The sequence below is a fragment of the Salmo trutta genome, chromosome 14 (assembly GCF_901001165.1).
Source record: "Salmo trutta chromosome 14, fSalTru1.1, whole genome shotgun sequence".
Lineage (NCBI taxonomy): Eukaryota > Metazoa > Chordata > Actinopteri > Salmoniformes > Salmonidae > Salmo > Salmo trutta.
This window is the reverse complement of record NC_042970.1, coordinates 345,001-357,500: the sequence shown is the minus strand read 5'-3', so window position 1 is coordinate 357,500 and position 12,500 is coordinate 345,001.

The following is a 12,500-nucleotide window of genomic DNA, read 5'->3' as shown; positions in this document are numbered from 1 at the left end:
ACTTACCGTCCGAAGACAAGGCCGAGTATAGCCCACAAAATCTCTGCCATGGCACAACCCAAGGGGGGGGGGCGCCAACCCAGACAGGAAGACCACGTCAGTGACTCAACCCACTCAAGTGACGCACCCTTCCCATGGACGGCATGGAAGAACACCAGTAAGTCAGTGACTCAGCCCCTGTAATAGGGTTAGAGGCAGAGAATCCCAGTGGAAAGAGGGGAACCGGCAAGGCAGAGACAGCAAGGGCGGTTCGTTGCTCCAGCCTTTCCGTTCACCTTCACACTCCTGGGCCAGACTACACTTAATCATAGGACCTACTGAAGAGATAAGTCTTCAGTAAAGACTTAAAGGTTGAGACTGAGTCTGCGTCTCTCACATGGGTAGGCAGACTATTCCATAAAAATGGAGCTCTATAGGAGAAAGCCCTACCTCCAGCCGTTTGCTTAGAAATTCTAAGGACAATCAGGAGGCCTGCGTCTTGTGACCGTAGCGTACGTATAGGTATGTACGGCAGGACCAAATCGGAAAGATAGGTAGGAGCAAGCCCATGTAATGCTTTGTAGGTTAGCAATAAAACCTTGAAATCAGCCCTTGCCTTAACAGGAAGCCAGTGTAGGGAGGCTAGCACTGGGGTAATATGATCAAATTTTTTGGTTCTAGTCAGGATTCTAGCAGCCGTATTTAGCACTAACTGAAGTTTGTTTAGTGCTTTATCCGGGTAGCCGGAAAGTAGAGCATTGCAGTAGTCCAGCCTAGAAGTAACAAAAGCATGGATTAATTTTTCTGCGTCATTTTTGGACAGAAAGTTTCTGATTTTTGCAATGTTATGTAGATGGAAAAAAGCTGTCCTTGAAACAGTCTTGATATGTTCTTCAAAAGAGAGATCAGGGTCCAGAGTAACACCGAGGTCCTTCACAGTTTTATTTGAGACGACTGTACAACCATCCAGATTAATTGTCAGATTGAACAGAAGATCTCTTTGTTTCTTGGGACCTAGAACAAGCATCTCTGTTTTGTCCGAGTTTAAAAGTAGAAAGTTTGCAGCCATTCACTTCCTTATGTCTGAAACACAGGCTTCTAGCGAGGGCAATTTTGGAGCTTCACCATGTTTCATTGAAATGTACAGCTGTGTGTCATCCGCATAGCAGTGAAATTTAACATTATCTTTTCGAATGACATCCCCAAGAGGTAAAATATATAGTGAAAACAATAGTGGTCCTAAAACGGAACCTTGAGGAAAACCGAAATTTACAATTGATTTGTCAGAGGACAAACCATTCACAGAGACAAACTGATATCTTTCCGACAGATAAGATCTAAACCAGGCCAGAACTTGTCCATGTAGACCAATTTGGGTTTCCAATCTCTCCAAAAGAATGTGGTGATCGATGGTATCAAAAGCGGCACTAAGATCTAGGAGCACGAGGACAGATGCAGAGCCTCGGTCTGACGTCATTAAAAGGTCATTTACCACCTTCACAAGTGCAGTCTCAGTGCTATGATGGGGTCTAAAACCAGACTGAAGCGTTTCGTATACATTGTTTGTCTTCAGGAAGGCAGTGAGTTGCTGTGCAACAGCTTTTTCTAAAATTTTTGAGAGGAATGGAAGATTCGATATAGGCCGATAGTTTTTTATAATTTCTGGGTCAAGATTCGGCTTTTTCAAGAGAGGCTTTATTACTGCCACTTTTAGTGAGGTTGGTACACATCCGGTGGATAGAGAGCCGTTTATTATGTTCAACATAGGAGGGCCAAGCACAGGAAGCAGCTCTTTCAGTAGTTTAGTTGGAATAGGGTCCAGTATGCAGCTTGAGGGTTTGGAGGCCATGATTATTTTCATCATTGTGTCAAGAGATATAGTACTAAAACACTTTAGTATCTCCCTTGAGCCAAGGTCCTGGCAGAGTTGCGCAGACTCACTAGCACTAACTGTAACACTCGCACTAGAACTAGCACTAACCCTAACACTAGCACTAACACTAACAATAGCACTAGCACTAGCACTAGCCCTAACCCTAGCACTAACACTAACCCTAGCACTAGCCCTAGCACTAACACTAGCCCTAACCCTAACACTATCACTAGCACTAACACTAACACTAGCACTAACTGTAACACTCGCACTAGCACTAACCCTAACACTAGCACTAACACTAACAATAGCACTAGCACTAGCACTAACACTAGCCCTAACCCTAACACTATCACTAGCACTAACACTAACACTAGCACTAACTGTAACACTCGCACTAGCACTAACCCTAACACTAGCACTAACACTAACAATAGCACTAGCACTAACTGTAACACTCGCACTAGCACTAGCACTAACCCTAACACTAGCACTAACACTAACAATAGCACTAGCACTAGCCCTAACCCTAGCACTAACACTAACCCTAGCACTAGCCCTAGCACTAACACTAGCCCTAACCCTAACACTATCACTAGCACTAACACTAACACTAGCACTAACTGTAACACTCGCACTAGCACTAACCCTAACACTAGCACTAACACTAACAATAGCACTAGCACTAACACTAACACTAGCACTAACACTAACACTAACCCTAACACTAGCACTAACACTAACAATAGCACTAGCACTAGCACTAGCCCTAACCCTAGCACTAACACTAACCCTAGCACTAGCCCTAGCACTAACACTAGCCCTAACCCTAACACTATCACTAGCACTAACACTATCACTAGCCCTAACCCTAGCACTAACACTAACACTAACACTAACAATAGCACTAGCACTAACTGTAACACTCGCACTAGCATTAACCCTAACACTAGCACTAACACTAACAATAGCACTAGCACTAGCACTAGCACTAGCACTAGCCCTAACCCTAGCACTAACACTAGCCCTAACCCTAACCCTATCACTAGCACTAACACTATCACTAGCCCTAACCCTAGCACTAACACTAACACTACCACTAACACTAACACTAGCACTAACCCTAACACTACCACTAACACTAACAATAGCACTAACACTAGCACTAACTGTAACACTCACACTAGCACTAGCACTAACCCTAACACTAGCACTAACACTAACAATAGCACTAGCACTAGTAGTAGCCCTAACCCTAGCACTAACACTAGCCCTAACACTAACACTAGCACTAACCCTAACACTAGCACTAACACTAACACTAACAATAGCACTAGCACTAGCACTAACTCTAACACTCGCACTAGCACTAGCACTAACCCTAACACTAGCACTAACACTAACAATAGCACTAGCACTAGCACTAGCCCTAACCCTAGCACTAACACTAACCCTAGCACTAGCCCTAGCACTAACACTAGCCCTAGCACTAGCACTAATATTAGCCCTAGCTCTAACCCTAACCCTAATACTAGCCCTAACCCTAGCACTAACACTAACAATAGCACTAGCACTAGCACTAGCCCTAACACTAACCCTAGCACTAACACTAACCCTAGCACTAGCCCTAGCACTAACACTAGCCCTAACCCTAACACTATCACTAGCACTAACACTATCACTAGCCCTAACACTAACACTAACACTAACCCTAGCACTAGCACTAATATTAGCCCTAGCTCTAACCCTAACCCTAATACTAGCCCTAACCCTAGCACTAACACTAACAATAGCACTAGCACTAGCACTAGCCCTAACACTAACCCTAACCCTAGCACTAGCACTATCCGTAAAACTAGCACTAGCACTAACAGTAGCCCTAACCCTAACACTATCACTAGCACTAACACTAGCACTAGCACTAGCACTAACCCTAACACTAGCCCTAACCCTAGCCCTAGCCCTAACCCTAGCACTAACCCTAACCCTAGGGGTGACAGGTAGCCTAGTGGTTAGAGCGTTGGACTAGTAACTGAAAGGTTGCAAGTTCAAATCTCTGAGCTGACAAGGTACAAATCTGTTGTTCTGCCCCTGAACAGGCAGTTAAACCACTGTTCCTAGGCCGTCATTGAAAATAAGAATTTGTTCTTAACTGACTTGCCTAGTTAAATAAAGGTAAAATAACCCTAATACTAGCCACCATGTCTTGCTTGTTTTTAGGAATTATTGTTGGGGTGAAGCCTGCAGGAGATTTCAAGGCTACCGTTTAGTAGACATATTGAAATCAATTTCAATTAATTTCAGTCATTTACTTTCATCTCCATTCATTTCTGCCATCGCTGCAACTTCCTACTGTAGCCTGAATCTAATCTCATCCTGAATATTGATTTGATATGAGCTTCTATAAAAAGTTGCATCCAATCTAGTCCGTGTTCTGTACTCTAGTCTCAGTGAGAGATGGTTGTTGGTATAGGTTGAGGTCTAGGTAGCTCTCAAGTCAAGATGGAAGAAGAGGAGGCGAGGAAGAAACATACGGGGGTCAGTGCATTTAGTTAAATGTGCCTATAGGGGGAGACTACATTACATAACTACTACACCTCACTTGTCGAGATTAAGAGAGAGAGGAAAGAGAGAGAGAAAGAGAGAGAGAAAGAGAGAGAGAAAGAGAGAGAGACATTAAGGATGAGAGAGAGAGAGAGAGAGAGAGATATTAGAGGGAAATGAGACATTAAGGATGAGGTCAGACTCTGACACAAAACAGTTTATGTCCAAAATGAAATCCAATTGCCTATAGAGTGCACCACTTTCTCCGAGGGCCCATAGTGGAGTTTATAAGGGATAGGGTGCAATTGGGGACAATGTATATGGTTGCTTTGGAACAGACTGTCCTGCAGGAGGCACCGTTGGCCTTCTAATCTAGTGGAACAGACTGACCAGCAGGAGGCACCGTTGGCCTTCTAATCTAGTGGAACAGACTGACCAGCAGGAGGCACCGTTGGCCTTCTAATCTAGTGGAACAGACTGACCAGCAGGAGGCACCGTTGGCCTTCTAATCTAGTGGAACAGACTGACCAGCAAGAGGCACCGTTGGCCTTCTAATCTAGTGGAACAGACTGACCAGCAAGAGGCACCGTTGGCCTTCTAATCTAGTGGAACAGACTGACCAGCAAGAGGCACCGTTGGCCGTCTAATCTAGTGGAACAGACTGACCAGCAGGAGGCACCGTTGGCCTTCTAATCTAGTGGAACAGACTGACCAGCATGAGGCACCGTTGGCCTTCTAATCTAGTGGAACAGACTGACCAGCAGGAGGCACCGTTGGCCTTCTAATCTAGTGGAACAGACTGACCAGCAGGAGGCACCGTTGGCCTTCTAATCTAGTGGAACAGAACGACCTGCAGGAGGCACCGTTGGCCTTCTAATCTAGTGGAACAGACTGACCAGCAGGAGGCACCGTTGGCCTTCTAATCTAGTGGAACAGACTGACCAGCAGGAGGCACCGTTGGCCTTCTAATCTAGTGGAACAGACTGACCAGCAGGAGGCACCGTTGGCCGTCTAATCTAGTGGAACAGACTGACCAGCAGGAGGCACCGTTGGCCTTCTAATCTAGTGGAACAGACTGACCAGCAGGAGGCACCGTTGGCCTTCTAATCTAGTGGAACAGACTGACCAGCATGAGGCACCGTTGGCCTTCTAATCTAGTGGAACAGACTGACCAGCAGGAGGCACCGTTGGCCTTCTAATCTAGTGGAACAGACTGACCAGCAGGAGGCACCTTTGGCCTTCTAATCTAGTGGAACAGACTGACCAGCAGGAGGCACCGTTGGCCTTCTAATCTAGTGGAACAGACTGACCAGCAGGAGGCACCGTTGGCCGTCTAATCTAGTGGAACAGACTGACCAGCAGGAGGCACCGTTGGCCTTCTAATCTAGTGGAACAGACTGACCAGCAGGAGGCACCGTTGGCCTTCTAATCTAGTGGAACAGACTGACCAGCATGAGGCACCGTTGGCCTTCTAATCTAGTGGAACAGACTGACCAGCAGGAGGCACCGTTGGCCTTCTAATCTAGTGGAACAGACTGACCAGCAGGAGGCACCGTTGGCCTTCTAATCTAGTGGAACAGACTGACCAGCAGGAGGCACCATTGGCCTTTAATCTAGTGGAACAGACTGACCAGCAGGAGGCACCGTTGGCCTTCTAATCTAGTGGAACAGACTGACCAGCAGGAGGCACCAGTGGCCTTCTAATCTAGTGGAACAGACTGACCAGCAGGAGGCACCGTTGGCCTTCTAATCTAGTGGAACAGACTGACCAGCAGGAGGCACCGTTGGCCTTCTAATCTAGTGGAACAGACTGACCAGCAGGAGGCACCGTTGGCCTTCTAATCTAGTGGAACAGACTGACCAGCAGGAGGCACCGTTGGCCTTCTAATCTAGTGGAACAGACTGACCAGCAGGAGGCACCGTTGGCCGTCTAATCTAGTGGAACAGACTGACCAGCAGGAGGCACCGTTGGCCTTCTAATCTAGTGGAACAGACTGACCAGCAGGAGGCACCGTTGGCCTTCTAATCTAGTGGAACAGACTGACCAGCATGAGGCACCGTTGGCCTTCTAATCTAGTGGAACAGACTGACCAGCAGGAGGCACCGTTGGCCTTCTAATCTAGTGGAACAGACTGACCAGCAGGAGGCACCTTTGGCCTTCTAATCTAGTGGAACAGACTGACCAGCAGGAGGCACCGTTGGCCTTCTAATCTAGTGGAACAGACTGACCAGCAGGAGGCACCGTTGGCCTTCTAATCTAGTGGAACAGACTGACCAGCAGGAGGCACCGTTGGCCTTCTAATCTAGTGGAACAGACTGACCAGCAGGAGGCACCGTTGGCCTTCTAATCTAGTGGAACAGACTGACCAGCATGAGGCACCGTTGGCCTTCTAATCTAGTGGAACAGACTGACCAGCAGGAGGCACCGTTGGCCTTCTAATCTAGTGGAACAGACTGACCAGCAGGAGGCACCGTTGGCCTTCTAATCTAGTGGAACAGACTGACCAGCAGGAGGCACCATTGGCCTTTAATCTAGTGGAACAGACTGACCAGCAGGAGGCACCGTTGGCCTTCTAATCTAGTGGAACAGACTGACCAGCAGGAGGCACCAGTGGCCTTCTAATCTAGTGGAACAGACTGACCAGCAGGAGGCACCGTTGGCCTTCTAATCTAGTGGAACAGACTGACCAGCAGGAGGCACCGTTGGCCTTCTAATCTAGTGGAACAGACTGACCAGCAGGAGGCACCGTTGGCCTTCTAATCTAGTGGAACAGACTGACCAGCAGGAGGCACCGTTGGCCTTCTAATCTAGTGGAACAGACTGACCAGCAGGAGGCACCGTTGGCCTTCTAATCTAGTGGAACAGACTGACCAGCAGGAGGCACCGTTGGCCTTCTAATCTAGTGGAACAGACTGACCAGCATGAGGCACCGTTGGCCTTCTAATCTAGTGGAACAGACTGACCAGCAGGATGCACCAGTGGCCTTCTAATCTAGTGGAACAGACTGACCAGCATGAGGCACCTTTGGCCTTCTAATCTAGTGGAACAGACTGACCAGCATGAGGCACCTTTGGCCTTCTAATCTAGTGGAACAGACTGACCAGCAGGAGGCACCGTTGGCCTTCTAATCTAGTGGAACAGACTGACCAGCAGGAGGCACCGTTAGCCTTCTAATCTAGTGGAACAGACTGACCAGCAGGAGGCACCGTTGGCCTTCTAATCTAGTGGAACAGAACGACCTGCATGAGGCTGTTGGCTGAGAGGCTAAAGAGATAGGATTGTCTTCGCTTTTGATATCATGCATCATATCATATCAATGTTCGCAGGTTCTCCCATGTCACCATTCACACTCAACTGGCTTCTAGTCAATGCTTTCAATCTATTACAAGCAAGACCGTGGTGCTTACCTGCTCCTTCCTACTTTCAGATTCTCAAACCCTCCGTCCCAAACCGAGCACTGTGTTCTGCCACCTCTGGTCTCTTGGACGGTCCCACCCCTGCGCGAGGTCAGCTCCCACTCATCCCAGTCACAGCTCTTCTCTGTCCTGGTACCCCAGTAGTGGAACCAGCTTCCCCCTGAGGCTAGGACAGCAGTGTCCCTGCCTCATCCCCCCCTCAAGTTAGGACAGCAGTGTCCCTGCCCCACCCCCCACCCCCTCAAGCTAGGACAGCAGTGTCCCTTCCCCCCCTCAAGCTAGGACAGCAGTGTTCCTGCCCCTCCCCCCCTCAAACTAGGACAGCAGTGTCCCTGCCCCTCCCTTCCCCCCCTCAAGCTAGGACAGCAGTGTCCCTTCCCCCCCTCAAGCTAGGACATCAGTGTCCCTTCCCCCACTCAAGCTAGGACAGCAGTGTCCCTGCCCTTCCCCCCCGCCCCTCAAGCTAGGACATCAGTGTCCTTTCCCCCCCCTCAAGCTAGGACAGCAGTGTCCCTGTCCCTCCCCCCCCCCAAGCTAGGACAGCAGAGTCCCTTCCCCCCCTCAAGCTAGGACAGCAGTGTCCCTGCCCCATCCAACCCCTCAAGCTAGGACAGCAGTGTCCCTGCCCTTCCCCCCCCCTCAAGCTAGGACAGCAGGGCCCCTGCCCGTCCGTCCCCCCCCTCAAGCTAGGACAGCAGTGTCCCTTCCCCCCCTCAAGCTAGGTCAGCTGTGTCCCTTCCCCTCCTCAAGCTAGGACAGCAGTGTCCCTGCCCCATCCAACCCCTCAAGCTAGGACAGCGGTGTCCCTGCCCCTTCCCCCTCAAGCTAGGACACCAGTGTCCCTGCCCCCCCCCCTCTAGCTAGGACAGCAGTGTCCCTTCCCCCCCTCAAGCTAGGACAGCAGTGTCCCTGCCCCTTCCCTTCCCCCTCAAGCTAGGACAGCAGTGTCCCTGCCCCCCCCCTAGCTAGGACAGCAGTGTCCCTTCCCCCCCCCTCTAGCTAGGACAGCAGTGTCCCTGCCCCTTCCCTTCCCCCTCAAGCTAGGACAGCAGTGTCCCTGCCCCCCCCCCCCTCTAGCTAGGACAGCAGTGTCCCTTCCCCCCCTCAAGCTAGGACAGCAGTGTCCCTGCCCCTCCCCCCCCTCAAGCTAGGACAGCAGTGTCCCTGCCCCATCCAACTCCCCCCCCCAATAAAGACTAACTTTGCACTTGACTTGTATTACTAGTACTGACTGCTGATAGACTGATAGACTTTACTGTGGAGAAGTTACTTACTATGACATGTGGTTGTTCTGACCTAGCTACCTTAAGATTAATGGACAAACTATTTGTTGCTCAAGATAAGATCATCTGTAATATGACAAACATGTAAATGTAAAATGTAACCCTTGTGTAGTCTTAACATTCTGTATACTCCCTTTGTCCTAAGGGTAAAACATGACCAACATTCACTACACCCCTAAAATAAAGCAGCTTAATTGAATTTTAAACACTAAATCTATTTTGCATGAAGAAACAACCTGTCATTCATCACAAACTTTGTGAATATTTGGGTTTTCCCTCTTCACAATGCAGAGACTGCATTTAATCAGTGGACACCACTCATTTTTATTACGACACACCTGTCATAATTGTTATCTTTACTAAAGTAGAGGTTTATTATTATTATTATTATTGCTAAAGGTACTGCATAGGTGAAAACATTATTTTTTTTAGCAAGAGATAGCACTTGTATAGCCTAAGAAAGCAGCAGAAATGTGCAGAAAGTAGTTTTGAATGCATTTTATTGTAGAGAAACACTAACAGTCATGAACTATTTAGGCAACATAGTGATATATTCTTATATACTGTAGAATGTGGAATTCAACTACAAAATACTTGTCTTCTCCCATTTTTTGAACCATTGCCCCACCCACAAGATGTATAAACAACAATAAAAAAAAAAATAATAATAATCTAATAGATACAAAACAAAAATGTGAAGAAAATAAATCAATCAATTCTAATTTGCATGTAGGACAATATGCAAGTGTGTGTGCATGGACTTTGCAGATGTATTTCTCACATGTGCAGCACATAGTACTTGTTTTACAGTCCTTCTTTGGGAGGCAGAATTGGCATCTTCTCCTCTTGCCTGCCCCCAGCTACAGCCTCAGGTGGATCATGACAAGATTCAGCCCCCTGAACAGCTTTCACAAGCGCTGCAGAGGCTGCTGTGCGGGGGACTCGTAACCCCACACATTCAAAGAAGGGACCGAGTGCCTTTCCCAGCGGCTCCAGGAACACCCTCATCTTGTTCCGCTTATCAGGCATCCAGGTAGGGTTGATCTTGTTCCATATCACGAAGGCATTGTATGAGGACACATCAATGATGTTATAGAAGATGACCTGGAGCCAGCGGGCAGTCATCCTCACGCCATTTGCACACACTGTATGTAGACTTTTTTTCCTATTGGTGCTATTGACTGTACGCTTGTTTATTCCATGTGTAACTCTGTGTTGTTGTTTTTGTCGCACTGCTTTGCTTTATCTTGGCCAGGTCGCAGTTGTAAATGAGAACTTGTTCTCAACCAGCCTACCTGGTTAAATAAAGGTGAAATAAAAAATAAAAAATAAAATAAAAATCCTCCTGCAGCTAGCTGTAAGTTCCAATCACCTTGTCCAGGTTGTCCATGCCTCCTTTGTTGTGGTTGTAGTCCAGGATGATGCCTGGCTTCCTGTCCTCACGATCACTGATCTCAGCCATTTTGTGCTCAGGAGGACCACATTCTTGTTCATCTTTGGGAGGTAAGAAACTAGAGGGGTGGTGGGGGTAAAGGCAAACTTTGATGAGAAGGCCTCTCTCCCCCTTGTTGCGAGGAGTGCAGGGGGGAGCTCAGGCTTGTTCTTTCTATCTGTGCCAACCATGGTGATCTTCCTCTTCAGGAGCTGCTGGCTGAGTTCAATCAGTAGCACACATCATCTCAATTTCTCAGTGTGTGTGTGTGTGTGTGTGTGTGTGTGTGTGTGTGTGTGTGTGTGTGTGTGTGTGTGTGTGTGTGTGTGTGTGTCATTGGGGTGTTTGTGGTGTGTAAATGATTTTATAACTGTCGGGTCAATAATGACCCTAAGACAAGCTTTGTACCCTGGTTGTGTACAGCTTTCAGGGAAATGTCAACAAAGGTGATGTTTCACTTTTTCTAATGTTGGGGTCACTCTAGGAAAAGTCATCAGTCAGAGGGCTGATATAAATACTATGCACGCCAGTCTCTCTTGGCTAAGAGTTGAGGAGAGACTGACTGCATCACTTCTTCTTTTTATAAGAAACATTACTGTGTTGAAAATCCCAAATTGTTTGCATAGTCAACATACACACAGCTCTGACACACACACACTTATCCCACCAGACATGCCACAAGGGGTCTTTTCACAGTCCCCAAATCCAGAACAAATTCAAGAAAGCGTACGTTATTATATAGAGCCCTTATTGCATGGAACAAATAAACAGCAAACCTGGTTTTTCAAAAAACAGATAAAGCAACACCTCATGGCACAATGCCTCTCCCCTATTTGACCTAGATAGTTTGTGCGTATGCATTGATATGCTACGTGTGCCTTTAAAACAAAATGTATGTAGTTCTGTCCTTGAGCTGTTCTTGTCTATTGATGTTCTGTATTATGCCATTTTGTATTAAGTGTCCTGTTTTGTGTGGAACCCCAGGAAGAGCAGCTGCTGCTTTTGCAACAGCTAATGAGGATCCTAATAAAATACAAAAACACCACACATCAAACAGACACACAGCAAACATGAAGTGGAGACTAGTAGTAGTGATAGTGGTTTCATGAATGAAGGAAACACAGATAATATGTGTTAGACACAGTACAATAACAAAATGGCTATGTAATAGCAGTATATTAATAATAACATTGTGATGTGACAGCAATAGCATTAAACGGCAAATAGGCTATACATTGGCAGCTAATAGCGGTGGGCTAGCACATACGGTATCTGAGGAATTAGTGGGATATAGCACGCTAGGCTAAGCTAGTAAACCATGGCAAGTAGGCCTCAGGCTGCTAACGTAGCAAGGAGTAAAGTCCAGTTAGCAGCTAGCAAGGCTAATAGTTAGTGGTAGCATGCTAGTAGGTAGCAGGCTAGGAGGCTAGGAGGATGCTAACAGGTAAAACAATAGCCAACAACCATTTTATTCGTTTAATCCTTGTGTTGTCCTAAGGGTCAAAAATGACACACCAGTATGTTTAACTAGGTCTTTCCTTGCAGCACTAGACCACACGTCTGGACAATAATCAAGATTAGACAAAACTAGAGCCTGCAGGACTTGCTTTTTTTTGGAGTGTGGAGTCAAAATTGTATCCCTGTGTCCTACTGGTCATGTATGTACTCTAACCGGCACCTCTGGTAAAACACTAGATCAGATACTTTAACTTCCGGGATGTATACAATACAAGGCCCTCCACCGCCCTCCTTTCAGCATATCTGACCACGACTCTATTTTTACTCCTCCCTTCCTATAGCCAGACACTCAAACAGGATTTTTTTCCCCCCAGTGCTAAGGACTATTCAATGCTTGGTCTGACCAAATGGAATCCACGCATGATTGTTTTGATCATGCGGACTGGGACATGTTTCCGGGTACCTTCTGAGAATAACATCGACCTATACGCTGATTACGTGAGTGAGTTTATAA